The sequence below is a fragment of the Pleurodeles waltl genome, chromosome 12, assembly GCF_031143425.1.
Source record: "Pleurodeles waltl isolate 20211129_DDA chromosome 12, aPleWal1.hap1.20221129, whole genome shotgun sequence".
In the NCBI taxonomy this organism is placed as follows: Eukaryota; Metazoa; Chordata; class Amphibia; order Caudata; family Salamandridae; genus Pleurodeles; species Pleurodeles waltl.
In genome coordinates, this window is record NC_090451.1 from 106,026,398 (window position 1) to 106,042,242 (window position 15,845).

A 15,845-nucleotide genomic window follows, 5' to 3' on the forward strand; every position below is an offset into this window, starting at 1 on the left:
GGTCATGTATTTGATTGCATTTTTAAAACAGTAACAGAACTTAACTGCAATGTTTAAATAGGTCTAGACATATTTAAACAGTGCCAATTTATTAGAAGAATTGTGGACAATTCAGAGGGGAGGCACCAATGTTTTTTTTTCCCATTGGGTGGATGCGGCATTAAAGAGTTTAAAGACCACTGGTCTAAGTGGACACTAATATACCTGGATGCTCCTAAATCCTCGCAACAGATGCCAGCAAACCTGGCTGGAGAGCTACTGTGTTGGACTGATCCTGTCGATTCAAGTGGTCTTTCCTAGAGAGTCGGAGGTCATGGAAATAGATGGAGTTGATGGTAATCTACAGGACTTTGAAGTTTTCCCATCATCATCTGTCTCAAAAAAATGTGCTAGTAAAGACAGAGAATAAGGTAGCTGTCTTTTACATTAACCAACAGTGAAGCATGCATTCAAAATCCCTCAATGCAATAGCAGAACAATTGGGTTATTGGGCAGAGATCAACCTGTTGCACACGTCGGTAGCACACATCAAGGGCACCGACAATGTGATGGCAGACAGCTGAAGGTTTCCAAATTTGCTGGAGTTGACGTTATCCAGGTCGTTGTTTAGAGAGATATGCCGAGAGTTTGTGAAACCCTTTCTGGATCTCTTTTCAAACAAGGACAATGCTCATCTTTGTCGATTCTGATCCAGGCTTCCGGAACAAGGAGCCTAGGTAGTGGACGTATTGGTGATAAAGTGGCTGAGAAGTCTTCTTTATACATTCCCCCACTTTTTATTGATCCAGATGGTTCTCTTCAAGTCTCAGCAGGGGCGAGGGAACTTTATTCTTGTGGGCCCTTATTGGCCAGAGATGTCATGGTTTCCTCTTCTGAACCCCTGGCTCTTCTACCTCCTTGGGTACTGCTCAAGTGTGTCTCTCTCAGAACGTCGTCCCTGACCTTCTTGCTCCAACTCACTCTATCGCTTTGGAGGTTGAGAAGTCTGGACTGCTAGCAAAGGGTCTTTCCTCTTCCTTAGTGGAGTTAATTCAGCACTCCAGCAGGCCTTCTACTTCGAAGTCTTACTCAAAGAACTGGAAGTCTTTTGAGACGTGATGTTCTGCTCATGATCTTTTCGCACCTACCTGTAGTTTGTCTGCTATTTAGCATTTTCTTCTGAATGGGTTTCACTTGAATCTCTTTCCACTCTGAAAGCTCATTGCTTTGGGATAAAGGTTTTTAGGGACTTTTCTGTACCTTCATCGATGTTACAATCTTTGGTGTCTAGACTGTTCTGATCTTTTGTCAATTGTAAGACCAGTTGAAAAATCCCTTTTCTCCAACTCAGAATCTTCCTACTCTTTTATAGGCTTTGCAATTTTATCTCTTTGAGGATCTGGATACTGTAGACATAAAGATTGTTTCCTATAAAGTTATTTTCCTATTTCCTATCACCTTGCTGAGAACAATTGGGGAGCTGGGAGCCTTAAAATGCTGTCCTCTCTTCATTTGATACTTTGGAAGATATGGTAACTTTAAGGCCTAGCCTTACCTTTGCTGCTAAGGTTAAGTCTATTTTTGATAGATCTTAGGAAATAATTCTTCCTTCTTTCATTCCCTCTCCTTCCTCTCCGTAGGAACATTTGCTGAATACACTTGATGTTTAAAGAGCTCTTTTCTTTCATGTCACCAGGCCTCTGCAGTTCAGGAAAACCGACTCCTTGTTTGTGACTTTTGGACAGCCTGGAAAAGACAAGAAGGTGACTTTTATGACTCTGAGTAGGTGGATTAAGTTGTCAATTTTTCTGGCTTTGCAAGGCTTTTTAGAATATCTTCCAGTTCAGGGATGGTCTACGAGAGGAATGGCCACCTCCTGGGTTGAATTCCAGTGAGTAACAATCTAGGAAATTCCTAGGGTGGCTACTTGGTCCTCAGAGCATACATTTGTCAAGCATTATGGCTTAATAATTTTTCTGTTTTGCATTTGAGTACCAATGTTTTGAACTCTGCATTACCCTTAGTCCATCTTGTCTTTGTCACAAACATTACATCCTGCCCACCTTCCCATCAGTCCTTTGGCAAGGGCTTGGCACCCAGGCTTTGTGCATGGGGCTAGCATTTAAGGATCCTCCTGTTCTTTCTTCCTGTTGGAAGGTGACATCACCTTACTTTGTAATGACTGTCACAAGGACGCAATGGACTAAGGCTAATGAAGATTACCAATAAGTAACCAACGCATCACCACTCTTTCTGAATGTGCGTGGCTCATTCCGCAGCACTAGTTCTTTGTATGATTCCTGGATTTTCAGAAGCCCTTTGATGGCAGCACCCCCACACTGAAAATTGTTTCAGCACCACTGTACAAGGGTCAGTTGTCATGCTCATCTGCGGTGTAAATTTGCATTGAAGTAGTCTAACTCCCCAGGCCTTGTCTTTTGCTCAATTTGCCTTTGTGAGTTTTCTCTCAATCACTGTCGACTTCCTTTGATCTTTCTTTCTTCTTTCACTTCAACTTCGCCTTCAGTGTATCTTTCGGCCCTCTTAAGAGACACACCCCCTTGTAGCCACATCTATACTCCTGTCACCTAATTATTTTCCTATCCTTTCCCCTGTAACGTTGCTGATCCTAGCTATAGCATCACTATCCAGAATCTGTTCACCTGAGTTATGTTCCTCTTATCCCCACGCATCTAATAATCAGCTCTTGGTCTCCCTCCACCTCTCACGAGACATAGTCTGAGGCAGTGTCTCCATCTTGGAGAGACAATCCCTTGCACTTGTGTTGTTCTACTGGCGCTGCCGGCTTGAGCTTTGGTCAGCAGTGGCAAAAGAAGGACTAATGGAAAGTGAACGTATACTGGAGCAACAGAGTGTATGGATTTATAAGAGCTTGATTAAATGAGAAAAAAAGAGTTTAGTTGAGAGAAAATAATGCAACCTGGCCCATACGGGGATCGAACCCGCAACCTTGGCATTATTAGCACCACGCTCTAACCAACTGAGCTAACCGGCCATGAGTACTAAAGATATCCTTTTTCCATGTAATGCAGATAGATAGAAGAGGTGGTCTCACTATCGCAATTCCTTCATACTTTTCTCCTTCCGCCCCCTGTCTGGATTACAATAACAAGAGCTGTGGAGTGCTGCACGCCAGCCTCAGTGCCTCTTCTTTCACTCAATCTCACTGTGTGCTGTGATATCTTTGTAACATCGCTTGTTGCCGGAAAAAAAGGAAAGGATGGATAGTATTTTTATTCTTTTACAACAAAACCCAAAATGCATCGGCTTGCTTTGTCATTAAGTTTACAAGGCCAGCTGCTTTTGAGATATTATAATTATAGTGGTTATTCGGCGTTGGAGGTAAGAGAGTTTTTTTTAGGTCTGGACGTTCCTTCTGCTTCAAATTACTTGAGCTCATGTCAACAAAGTAACAACAAAACATAGCCAACGGTTCGTTGCTCAAGCCTTCCCTACTGCGCCTTCCCATGTCTCTCCTGCCGACCACAGTGCAGGAAATCTGAGTTTGCATTTGCGCGAAGAGACGTACAACACAAGAAGGCGCGCTTTTGTGCGCCGGGCACCACCCGGCCTGTGCATTCCTCACTGTCGTGAGATCAGTTTACTCAGCAGAGCATGACGCTGCAATTGGTTAGTAGGGCAGGCCTAACCAGAATAGTATATTTGGGGTCATGTATTTGATTGCATTTTTAAAACAGTAACAGAACTTAACTGCAATGTTTAAATAGGTCTAGACATATTTAAACAGTGTCAATTTAATAGCAGAATTGTGGACAATTCAGAGGGGAGGCACCAATGTTTTTTTTTCCCATTGGGTGGATGCGGCATTAAAGAGTTTGAAGACCACTGGTCTAAGTGGACACTAATATACCTGGATGCTCCTGAATTCTCGCAACAGATGCCAGCAAACCAGGCTGGAGAGCTACTGTGTTGGACTGATCCTGTCGATTCAAGTGGTCTTTCCTAGAGAGTCGGAGGTCATGGAAATAGATGGAGTTGATGGTAATCTACAGGGCTTTGAAGTTTTCCCATCATCATCTGTCTCAAAAAAATGTGCTAGTAAAGACAGAGAATAAGGTAGCTGTCTTTTACATTAACCAACAGTGAAGCATGCATTCAAAATCGTTCAATGCAATAGCAGAACAATTGGGTTATTGGGCAGAGATCAACCTGTTGCACACGTCGGCAGTACACATCAAGGGCACCGACAATGTGATGGCAGACAGCTGGAGGTTTCCAAATTTGCTGGAGTTGACGTTATCCAGGTCGTTGTTTTGAGAGATATGCCGAGAGTTTGTGAAACCCTTTCTGGATCTCTTTTCAAACAAGGACAATGCTCATCTTTGTCGATTCTGATCCAGGCTTCCGGAACAAGGAGCCTAGATAGTGGACGTATTGGTGATAAAGTGACTGAGAAGTCTCCTTTATACATTCCCCCACTTTTTATTGATCCAGATGGTTCTCTTCAAGTCTCAGCAGGGGGGAGGGAACCTTATTCTTGTGGGCCCTTATTGGCCAGAGATGTCATGGTTTCCTCTTCTGAACCCCTGGCTCTTCTACTTCCTTGGGTACTGCTCAAGTGTGTCTCTCTCAGAACGTCGTCCCTGACCTTCTTGCTCCAACTCACTCTATCGCTTTGGAGGTTGAGAAGTCTGGACTGCTAGCAAAGGGTCTTTCCTCTTCCTTAGTGGAGTTAATTCAGCACTCCAGCAGGCCTTCTACTTCGAAGTCTTACTCAAAGAACTGGAAGTCTTTTGAGACGTGATGTTCAGCTCATGATCTTTTGGCACCTACCTGTAGTTTGTCTGCTATTTTGCATTTTCTTCTGAATGGGTTTCACTTGAATCTCTTTCCACTCTGAAAGCTCATTGCTTTGCGATAAAGGTTTTTAGGGACTTTTCTGTACCTTCGTCGATGTTACAGTCTTTGGTGTCTAGACTGTTCTGATCTTTTGTCAATTGTAAGACCAGTTGAAAAATCCCTTTTCTCCAACTCAGAATCTTCTTACTCTTTTATAGGCTTTGCAATTTTATCTATTTGAGGATCTGGATACTGTAGACATAAAGATTGTTTCCTATAAAGTTATTTTCCTATTTCCTATCACCTTGCTGAGAACAATTGGGGAGCTGGGAGCCTTAAAATGCTGTCCTCTCTTCATTTGATACTTTGGAAGATATTTTAACTTTAAGGCCTAGCCTTACCTTTGCTGCAAAGGTTAAGTCTATTTTTGATAGATCTTAGGAAATAATTCTTCCTTCTTTCATTCCCTCTCCTTCCTCTCCGGAGGAACATTTTCTGAATACACTTGATGTTTAAAGAGCTCTTTTCATTTATGTCACCAGGCCTCTGCAGTTCAGGAAAACCGACTCCTTGTTTGTGACTTTTGGACAGCCTGGAAAAGACAAGAAGGTGACTTTTATGACTCTGAGTAGGTGGATTAAGTTGTCAATTTTTCTGGCTTTGCAAGGCTTTTTAGAATATCTTCCAGTTCAGGGATGGTCTACGAGAGGAATGGCCACCTCCTGGGTTGAATTCCAGTGAGTAACAATCTAGGAAATTCCTAGGGTGGCTACTTGGTCCTCAGAGCATACATTTGTCAAGCATTATGGCTTAATAATTTTTCTGTTTTGCATTTGAGTACCAATGTTTTGAACTCTGCATTACCCTTAGTCCATCTTGTCTTTGTCACAAACATTACATCCTGCCCACCTTCCCATCAGTCCTTTGGCAAGGGCTTGGCACCCAGGTTGGGTGCATGGGGCTAGCATTTAAGGATCCTCCTGTTCTTTCTTCCTGTTGGAAGGTGACATCACCTTACTTTGTAATGACTGTCACAAGGACGCAATGGACTAAGGCTAATGAAGATTACCAATAAGTAACCAACGCATCACCATTCTTTCTGAATGTGCGTGGCTCATTCCGCAGGACTTATTCTTTGTATGATTCCTGGATTTTCAGAAGCCCTTTGATGGCAGCACCCCCACACTGAAAATTGTTTCAGCACCACTGTACAAGGGTTAGTTGTCATGCTCATCTGCGGCGTAAATTTGCATTGAAGTAGTCTAACTCCCCAGGCCTTGTCTTTTGCTCAATTTGCCTTTGTGAGTTTTCACTCAATCACTGTCGACTTCCTTTGATCTTTCTTTCTTCTTTTACTTCACCTTCGCCTTCAGTGTATCTTTCGGCCCTCTTAAGAGACACACCCCCTTGTAGCCACTTCTATACTTCTGTCACCTAATTATTTTCCTATCCTTTCCCCTGTAACGTTGCTGATCCTAGCTATAGCATCACTATCCAGAATCTGTTCACCTGAGTTATGTTCCTCTTATCCCCACGCATCTAATAATCAGCTCTTGGTCTCCCTCCACCTCTCACGAGACATAGTCTGAGGCAGTGTCTCCATCTTGGAGAGACAATCCCTTGCACTTGTGTTGTTCTACTGGCACTGCCGGCTTGAGCTTTGGTCAGCAGTGGCAAAAGAAGGACTAATGGAAAGTGAACGTATACTGGAGCAACAGAGTGTATGGATTTATAAGAGCTTGATTAAATGAGAAAAAAAGAGTTTAGTTGAGAGAAAAAATGCAACCTGGCCCGTACGGGGATCGAACCGACGACCTTGGCATTATTAGCACCACGCTCTAACCAACTGAACTAACCGGCCATGAGTACTAAAGATATCCTTTTTCCATGTAATGCAGATAGATAGTAGAGTTGGTCACACTATCGCAATTCCTTCATATTTTTCTCCTTCCGCCCCCTGTCTGGATTACAATAACAAGAGCTGTAGAGTGCTGCACGCCAGCCTCAGTGCCTCTTCTTTCACTCAATCTCACTGTGTGCTGTGATATCTTTGTAACATCGCTTGTTGCCGGAAAAAAAGGAAAGGATGGATAGTATTTTTATTCTTTTACAACCAAACCCAAAATGCATCGGCTTGCTTGCTCATTAAGTTTACAAGGCCAGCTGCTTTTGAGATATTATAATTATAGTGGTTATTCGGCGTTGGAGGTAAGAGAGTTTTTTTTAGGTCTGGCCGTTCCTTCTGCTTCAAATTACTTGAGCTCATGTCAACAAAGTAACAACAAAACATAGCCAACGGTTCGTTGCTCAAGCCTTCCCTACTGCCCCTTCCCATGTCTCTCCTGCCGACCACAGTGCAGGAAATCTGAGTTTGCATTTGCGCGAAGAGACGTACAACACAAGAAGGCGCGCTTTTGTGCGCCGGGCACCACCCGGCCTGTGCATTCCTCACTGTCGTGAGATCAGTTTACTCAGCAGAGCATGACGCTGCAATTGGTTAGTAGGGCAGGCCTGACCAGAATAGTATATTTGGGGTCCTGTATTTGATTGCATTTTTAAAACAGTAACAGAACTTAACTGCAATGTTTAAATAGGTCTAGACATATTTAAACAGTGTCAATTTAATAGAAGAATTGTGGACAATTCAGAGGGGAGGCACCAATGTTTTTTTTTCCCATTGGGTGGATGCGGCATTAAAGAGTTTGAAGACCACTGGTCTAAGTGGACACTAATACACCTGGATGCTCCTGAATTCCTCGCAACAGATGCCAGCAAACCTGACTGGAGAGCTACTGTGTTGGACTGATCCTGTCGATTCAAGTGGTCTTTCCTAGAGAGTCGGAGGTCATGGAAATAGATGGAGTTGATGGTAATCTTCAGGGCTTTGAAGTTTTCCCATCATCATCTGTCTCAAAAAAATGTGCTAGTAAAGACAGAGAATAAGGTAGCTGTCTTTTACATTAACCAACAGTGAAGCATGCATTCAAAATCCCTCAATGCAATAGCAGAACAATTGGGTTATTGGGCAGAGATCAACCTGTTGCACACGTCGGCAGTACACATCAAGGGCACCGACAATGTGATGGCAGACAGCTGGAGGTTTCCAAATTTGCTGGAGTTGACGTTATCCAGGTCGTTGTTTTGAGAGATATGCCGAGAGTTTGTGAAACCCTTTCTGGATCTCTTTTCAAACAAGGACAATGCTCATCTTTGTCGATTCTGATCCAGGCTTCCGGAACAAGAAGCCTAGGTAGTGGACGTATTGGTGATAAAGTGGCTGAGAAGTCTCCTTTATACATTCCCCCACTTTTTATTGATCCAGATGGTTCTCTTCAAGTCTCAGCAGGGGGGAGGGAACCTTATTCTTGTGGGCCCTTATTGGCCAGAGATGTCATGTTATGCTCTTCTGAACCCCTGGCTCTTCTACCTCCTTGGGTACTGCTCAAGTGTGTCTCTCTCAGAACGTCGTCCCTGACCTTCTTGCTCCAACTCACTCTATCGCTTTGGAGGTTGAGAAGTCTGGACTGCTAGCAAAGGGTCTTTCCTCTTCCTTAGTGGAGTTAATTCAGCACTCCAGCAGGCCTTCTACTTCGAAGTCTTACTCAAAGAACTGGAAGTCTTTTGAGACGTGATGTTCTGCTCATGATCTTTTGGCACCTACCTGTAGTTTGTCTGCTATTTTGCATTTTCTTCTGAATGGGTTTCACTTGAATCTCTTTCCACTCTGAAAGCTCATTGCTTTGCGATAAAGGTTTTTAGGGACTTTTCTGTACCTTCGTCGATGTTACAGTCTTTGGTGTCTAGACTGTTCTGATCTTTTGTCAATTGTAAGACCAGTTGAAAAATCCCTTTTCTCCAACTCAGAATCTTCTTACTCTTTTATAGGCTTTGCAATTTTATCTCTTTGAGGATCTGGATACTGTAGACATAAAGATTGTTTCCTATAAAGTTATTTTCCTATTTCCTATCACCTTGCTGAGAACAATTGGGGAGCTGGGAGCCTTAAAATGCTGTCCTCTCTTCATTTGATACTTTGGAAGATATGGTAACTTTAAGGCCTAGCCTTACCTTTGCTGCAAAGGTTAAGTCTATTTTTGATAGATCTTAGGAAATAATTCTTCCTTCTTTCATTCCCTCTCCTTCCTCTCCGGAGGAACATTTTCTGAATACACTTGATGTTTAAAGAGCTCTTTTCATTTATGTCACCAGGCCTCTGCAGTTCAGGAAAACCGACTCCTTGTTTGTGACTTTTGGACAGCATGGAAAAGACAAGAAGGTGACTTTTATGACTCTGAGTAGGTGGATTAAGTTGTCAATTTTTCTGGCTTTGCAAGGCTTTTTAGAATATCTTCCAGTTCAGGGATGGTCTACGAGAGGAATGGCCACCTCCTGGGTTGAATTCCAGTGAGTAACAATCTAGGAAATTCCTAGGGTGGCTACTTGGTCCTCAGAGCATACATTTGTCAAGCATTATGGCTTAATAATTTTTCTGTTTTGCATTTGAGTACCAATGTTTTGAACTCTGCATTACCCTTAGTCCATATTGTCTTTGTCACAAACATTACATCCTGCCCACCTTCCCATCAGTCCTTTGGCAAGGGCTTGGCACCCAGGTTGGGTGCATGGGGCTAGCATTTAAGGATCCTCCTGTTCTTTCTTCCTGTTGGAAGGTGACATCACCTTACTTTGGAATGACTGTCACAAGGACGCAATGGACTAAGGCTAATGAAGATTACCAATAAGTAACCAACGCATCACCATTCTTTCTGAATGTGCGTGGCTCATTCCGCAGGACTTCTTCTTTGTATGATTCCTGGATTTTCAGAAGCCCTTTGATGGCAGCACCCCCACACTGAAAATTGTTTCAGCACCACTGTACACGGGTCAGTTGTCATGCTCATCTGCGGCGTAAATTTGCATTGAAGTAGTCTAACTCCCCAGGCCTTGTCTTTTGCTCAATTTGCCTTTGTGAGTTTTCTCTCAATCACTGTCGACTTCCTTTGATCTTTCTTTCTTCTTTTACTTCACCTTCGCCTTCAGTGTATCTTTCGGCCCTCTTAAGAGACACACCCCCTTGTAGCCACTTCTATACTTCAGTCAATTAATTATTTTCCTATCCTTTCCCCTGTAACGTTGCTGATCCTAGCTATAGCATCACTATCCAGAATCTGTTCACCTGAGTTATGTTCCTCTTATCCCCACGCATCTAATAATCAGCTCTTGGTCTCCCTCCACCTCTCACGAGACATAGTCTGAGGCAGTGTCTCCATCTTGGAGAGACAATCCCTTGCACTTGTGTTGTTCTACTGGCGCTGCCGGCTTGAGCTTTGGTCAGCAGTGGCAAAAGAAGGACTAATGGAAAGTGAACGTATACTGGAGCAACAGAGTGTATGGATTTATAAGAGCTTGATTAAATGAGAAAAAAAGAGTTTAGTTGAGAGAAAAAATGCAACTTGGCCCGTACGGGGATCGAACCCGCGACCTTGGCGTTATTAGCACCACGCTCTAACCAACTGAGCTAACCGCCCATGAGTACTACAGATATCCTTTTTCCATGAAATGCAGATAGATAGAAGAGTTCGTCTTACTATCGCAATTCCTTCATACTTTTCTCCTTCCGCCCCCTGTCTGGATTACAATAACAAGAGCTGTGGAGTGCTGCACGCCAGCCTCAGTGCCTCTTCTTTCACTCAATCTCACTGTGTGCTGTGATATCTTTGTAACATCGCTTGTTGCCGGAAAAAAAGGAAAGGATGGATAGTATTTTTATTCTTTTACAACAAAACCCAAAATGCATCGGCTTGCTTGGTCATTAAGTTTACAAGGCCAGCTGCTTTTGAGATATTATAATTATAGTGGTTATTCGGCGTTGGAGGTAAGAGAGTTTTTTTTAGGTCTGGCCGTTCCTTCTGCTTCAAATTACTTGAGCTCATGTCAACAAAGTAACAACAAAACATAGCCAACGGTTCGTTGCTCAAGCCTTCCCTACTGCGCCTTCCCATGTCTCTCCTGCCGACCACAGTGCAGGAAATCTGAGTTTGCATTTGCGCGAAGAGACGTACATCACAAGAAGGCGCGCTTTCGTGCGCCGGGCACCACCCGGCCTGTGCATTCCTCACTGTCGTGAGATCAGTTTACTCAGCAGAGCATGACGCTGCAATTGGTTAGTAGGGCAGGCCTGACCAGAAAAGTATATTTGGGGTCATGTATTTGATTGCATTTTTAAAACAGTAACAGAACTTAACTGCAATGTTTAAATAGGTCTAGACATATTTAAACAGTGTCAATTTAATAGAATAATTGTGGACAATTCAGAGGGGAGGCACCAATGTTTTTTTTTCCCATTGGGTGGATGCGGCATTAAAGAGTTTGAAGACCACTGGTCTAAGTGGACACTAGTACACCTGGATGCTCCTGAATTCCTCGCAACAGATGCCAGCAAACCTGGCTGGAGAGCTACTGTGTTGGACTGATCCTGTCGATTCAAGTGGTCTTTCCTAGAGGGTCGGAGGTCATGGAAATAGATGGAGTTGATGGTAATCTTCAGGGCTTTGAAGTTTTCCCATCATCATCTGTCTCAAAAAAATGTGCTAGTAAAGACAGAGAATAAGGTAGCTGTCTTTTACATTAACCAACAGTGAAGCATGCATTCAAAATCCCTCAATGCAATAGCAGAACAATTGGGTTATTGGGCAGAGATCAACCTGTTGCACACGTCGGCAGTACACATCAAGGGCACCGACAATGTGATGGCAGACAGCTGGAGGTTTCCAAATTTGCTGGAGTTGACGTTATCCAGGTCGTTGTTTTGAGAGATATGCCGAGAGTTTGTGAAACCCTTTCTGGATCTCTTTTCAAACAAGGACAATGCTCATCTTTGTCGATTCTGATCCAGGCTTCCGGAACAAGGAGCCTAGGTAGTGGACGTATTGGTGATAAAGTGGCTGAGAAGTCTCCTTTATACATTCCCCCACTTTTTATTGATCCAGATGGTTCTCTTCAAGTCTCAGCAGGGGCGAGGGAACTTTATTCTTGTGGGCCCTTATTGGCCAGAGATGTCATGGTTTCCTCTTCTGAACCCCTGGCTCTTCTACCTCCTTGGGTACTGCTCAAGTGTGTCTCTCTCAGAATGTCGTCCCTGACCTTCTTGCTCCAACTCACTCTATCGCTTTGGAGGTTGAGAAGTCTGGACTGCTAGCAAAGGGTCTTTCCTCTTCCTTAGTGGAGTTAATTCAGCACTCCAGCAGGCCTTCTACTTCGAAGTCTTACTCAAAGAACTGGAAGTCTTTTGAGACGTGATGTTCAGCTCATGATCTTTTGGCACCTACCTGTAGTTTGTCTGCTATTTTGCATTTTCTTCTGAATGGGTTTCACTTGAATCTCTTTCCACTCTGAAAGCTCATTGCTTTGCGATAAAGGTTTTTAGGGACTTTTCTGTACCTTCGTCGATGTTACAGTCTTTGGTGTCTAGACTGTTCTGATCTTTTGTCAATTGTAAGACCAGTTGAAAAATCCCTTTTCTCCAACTCAGAATCTTCTTACTCTTTTATAGGCTTTGCAATTTTATCTCTTTGAGGATCTGGATACTGTAGACATAAAGATTGTTTCCTATAAAGTTATTTTCCTATTTCCTATCACCTTGCTGAGAACAATTGGGGAGCTGGGAGCCTTAAAATGCTGTCCTCTCTTCATTTGATACTTTGGAAGATATGGTAACTTTAAGGCCTAGCCTTACCTTTGCTGCAAAGGTTAAGTCTATTTTTGATAGATCTTAGGAAATAATTCTTCCTTCTTTCATTCCCTCTCCTTCCTCTCCGGAGGAACATTTTCTGAATACACTTGATGTTTAAAGAGCTCTTTTCATTTATGTCACTAGGCCTCTGCAGTTCAGGAAAACCGACTCCTTGTTTGTGACTTTTGGACAGCCTGGAAAAGACAAGAAGGTGACTTTTATGACTCTGAGTAGGTGGATTAAGTTGTCAATTTTTCTGGCTTTGCAAGGCTTTTTAGAATATCTTCCAGTTCAGGGATGGTCTACGAGAGGAATGGCCACCTCCTGGGTTGAATTCCAGTGAGTAACAATCTAGGAAATTCCTAGGGTGGCTACTTGGTCCTCAGAGCATACATTTGTCAAGCATTATGGCTTAATAATTTTTCTGTTTTGCATTTGAGTACCAATGTTTTGAACTCTGCATTACCCTTAGTCCATCTTGTCTTTGTCACAAACATTACATCCTGCCCACCTTCCCATCAGTTCTTTGGCAAGGGCTTGGCACCCAGGTTGGGTGCATGGGGCTAGCATTTAAGGATCCTCCTGTTATTTCTTCCTGTTGGAAGGTGACATCACCTTACTTTGGAATGACTGTCACAAGGACGCAATGGACTAAGGCTAATGAAGATTACCAATAAGTAACCAACGCATCACCATTCTTTCTGAATGTGCGTGGCTCATTCCGCAGGACTTCTTCTTTGTATGATTCCTGGATTTTCAGAAGCCCTTTGATGGCAGCACCCCCACACTGAAAATTGTTTCAGCACCACTGTACAAGGGTCAGTTGTCATGCTCATCTGCGGCGTAAATTTGCATTGAAGTAGTCTAACTCCCCAGGCCTTGTCTTTTGCTCAATTTGCCTTTGTGAGTTTTCTCTCAATCACTGTCGACTTCCTTTGATCTTTCTTTCTTCTTTTACTTCACCTTCGCCTTCAGTGTATCTTTCGGCCCTCTTAAGAGACACACCCCATGGTAGCCACTTCTATACTTCTGTCACCTAATTATTTTCCTATCCTTTCCCCTGTAACGTTGCTGATCCTAGCTATAGCATCACTATCCAGAATCTGTTCACCTGAGTTATGTTCCTCTTATACCACGCATCTAATAATCAGCTCTTGGTCTCCCTCCACCTCTCACGAGACATAGTCTGAGGCAGTGTCTCCATCTTGGAGAGACAATCCCTTGCACTTGTGTTGTTCTACTGGCGCTGCCGGCTTGAGCTTTGGTCAGCAGTGGCAAAAGAAGGACTAATGGAAAGTGAACGTATACTGGAGCAACAGAGTGTATGGATTTATAAGAGCTTGATTAAATGATAAAAAAAGAGTTTAGTTGAGAGAAAAAATGCAACCTGGCCCGTACGGGGATCGAACCCGCGACCTTGGCGTTATTAGCACCACGCTCTAACCAACTGAGCTAACCGGCCATGAGTACTACAGATATCCTTTTTCCATGAAATGCAGATAGATAGAAGAGTTCGTCTTACTATCGCAATTCCTTCATACTTTTCTCCTTCCGCCCCCTGTCTGGATTACAATAACAAGAGCTGTGGAGTGCTGCACGCCAGCCTCAGTGCCTCTTCTTTCACTCAATCTCACTGTGTGCTGTGATATCTTTGTAACATCGCTTGTTGCCAGAAAAAAAGGAAAGGATGGATAGTATTTTTATTCTTTTACAACAAAACCCAAAATGCATCGGCTTGCTTGGTCATTAAGTTTACAAGGCCAGCTGCTTTTGAGATATTATAATTATAGTGGTTATTCGGCGTTGGAGGTAAGAGAGTTTTTTTTACGTCTGGCCGTTCCTTCTGCTTCAAATTACTTGAGCTCATGTCAACAAAGTAACAACAAAACATAGCCAACGGTTCGTTGCTCAAGCCTTCCCTACTGCGCCTTCCCATGTCTCTCCTGCCGACCACAGTGCAGGAAATCTGAGTTTGCATTTGCGCGAAGAGACGTACAACACAAGAAGGCGCGCTTTCGTGCGCCGGGCACCACCCGGCCTGTGCATTCCTCACTGTCGTGAGATCAGTTTACTCAGCAGAGCATGACGCTGCAATTGGTTAGTAGGGCAGGCCTAACCAGAATAGTATATTTGGGGTCATGTATTTGATTGCATTTTTAAAACAGTAACAGAACTTAACTGCAATGTTTAAATAGGTCTAGACATATTTAAACAGTGTCAATTTAATAGCAGAATTGTGGACAATTCAGAGGGGAGGCACCAATGTTTTTTTTTCCTATCGGGTGGATGCGGCATTAAAGAGTTTGAAGACCACTGGTCTAAGTGGACACTTATATACCTGGATGCTCCTGAATCCTCGCAACAGATGCCAGCAAACCTGGCTGGAGAGCTACTGTGTTGGACTGATCCTGTCGATTCAAGTGGTCTTTCCTAGAGAGTCGGAGGTCATGGAAATAGATGGAGTTGATGGTAATCTACAGGGCTTTGAAGTTTTCCCATCATCATCTGTCTCAAAAAAATGTGCTAGTAAAGACAGAGAATAAGGTAGCTGTCTTTTACATCAACCAACAGTGAAGAATGCATTCAAAATCCTTCAATGCAATAGCAGAACAATTGGGTTATTGGGCAGAGATCAACCTGTTGCACACGTCGGCAGTACACATCAAGGGCACCGACAATGTGATGGCAGACAGCTGGAGGTTTCCAAATTTGCTGGAGTTGACGTTATCCAGGTCGTTGTTTTGAGACATATGCCGAGAGTTTGTGAAACCCTTTCTGGATCTCTTTTCAAACAAGGACAATGCTCATCTTTGTCGATTCTGATCCAGGCTTCCGGAACAAGGAGCCTAGGTAGTGCACGTATTGGTGATAAAGTGGCTGAGAAGTCTCCTTTATACATTCCCCCACTTTTTATTGATCCAGATGGTTCTCTTCAAGTCTCAGCAGGGGGGAGGGAACCTTATTCTTGTGGGCCCTTATTGGCCAGAGATGTCATGGTTTCCTCTTCTGAACCCCTGGCTCTTCTACCTCCTTGGGTACTGCTCAAGTGTGTCTCTCTCAGAACGTCGTCCCTGACCTTCTTGCTCCAACTCACTCTATCGCTTTGGAGGTTGAGAAGTCTGGACTGCTAGCAAAGGGTCTTTCCTCTTCCTTAGTGGAGTTAATTCAGCACTCCAGCAGGCCTTCTACTTCGAAGTCTTACTCAAAGAACTGGAAGTCTTTTGAGACGTGATGTTCTGCTCATGATCTTTTGGCACCTACCTGTAGTTTGTCTGCTATTTTGCATTTTCTTCTGAATGGGTTTCACTTGAAT

General features: G+C 43.4%; 3 non-coding genes across 3 annotated transcripts; all 3 read right to left on the reverse strand.

Moving 5' to 3' along the window:
* Positions 1–2,921: 2,921 nt before the first annotated feature.
* Positions 2,922–2,995, reverse strand: TRNAI-AAU (transfer RNA isoleucine (anticodon AAU)). The gene has a single exon. It is a non-coding gene; the product is annotated as a tRNA-Ile (tRNA).
* Positions 2,996–10,254: 7,259 nt separating this feature from the next.
* On the reverse strand, positions 10,255–10,328 carry TRNAI-AAU (transfer RNA isoleucine (anticodon AAU)). The gene has a single exon. It is a non-coding gene; the product is annotated as a tRNA-Ile (tRNA).
* A 3,592-nt stretch (positions 10,329–13,920) lies between these two features.
* TRNAI-AAU (transfer RNA isoleucine (anticodon AAU)) lies at positions 13,921–13,994 on the reverse strand. The gene has a single exon. It is a non-coding gene; the product is annotated as a tRNA-Ile (tRNA).
* Positions 13,995–15,845: the final 1,851 nt, after the last annotated feature.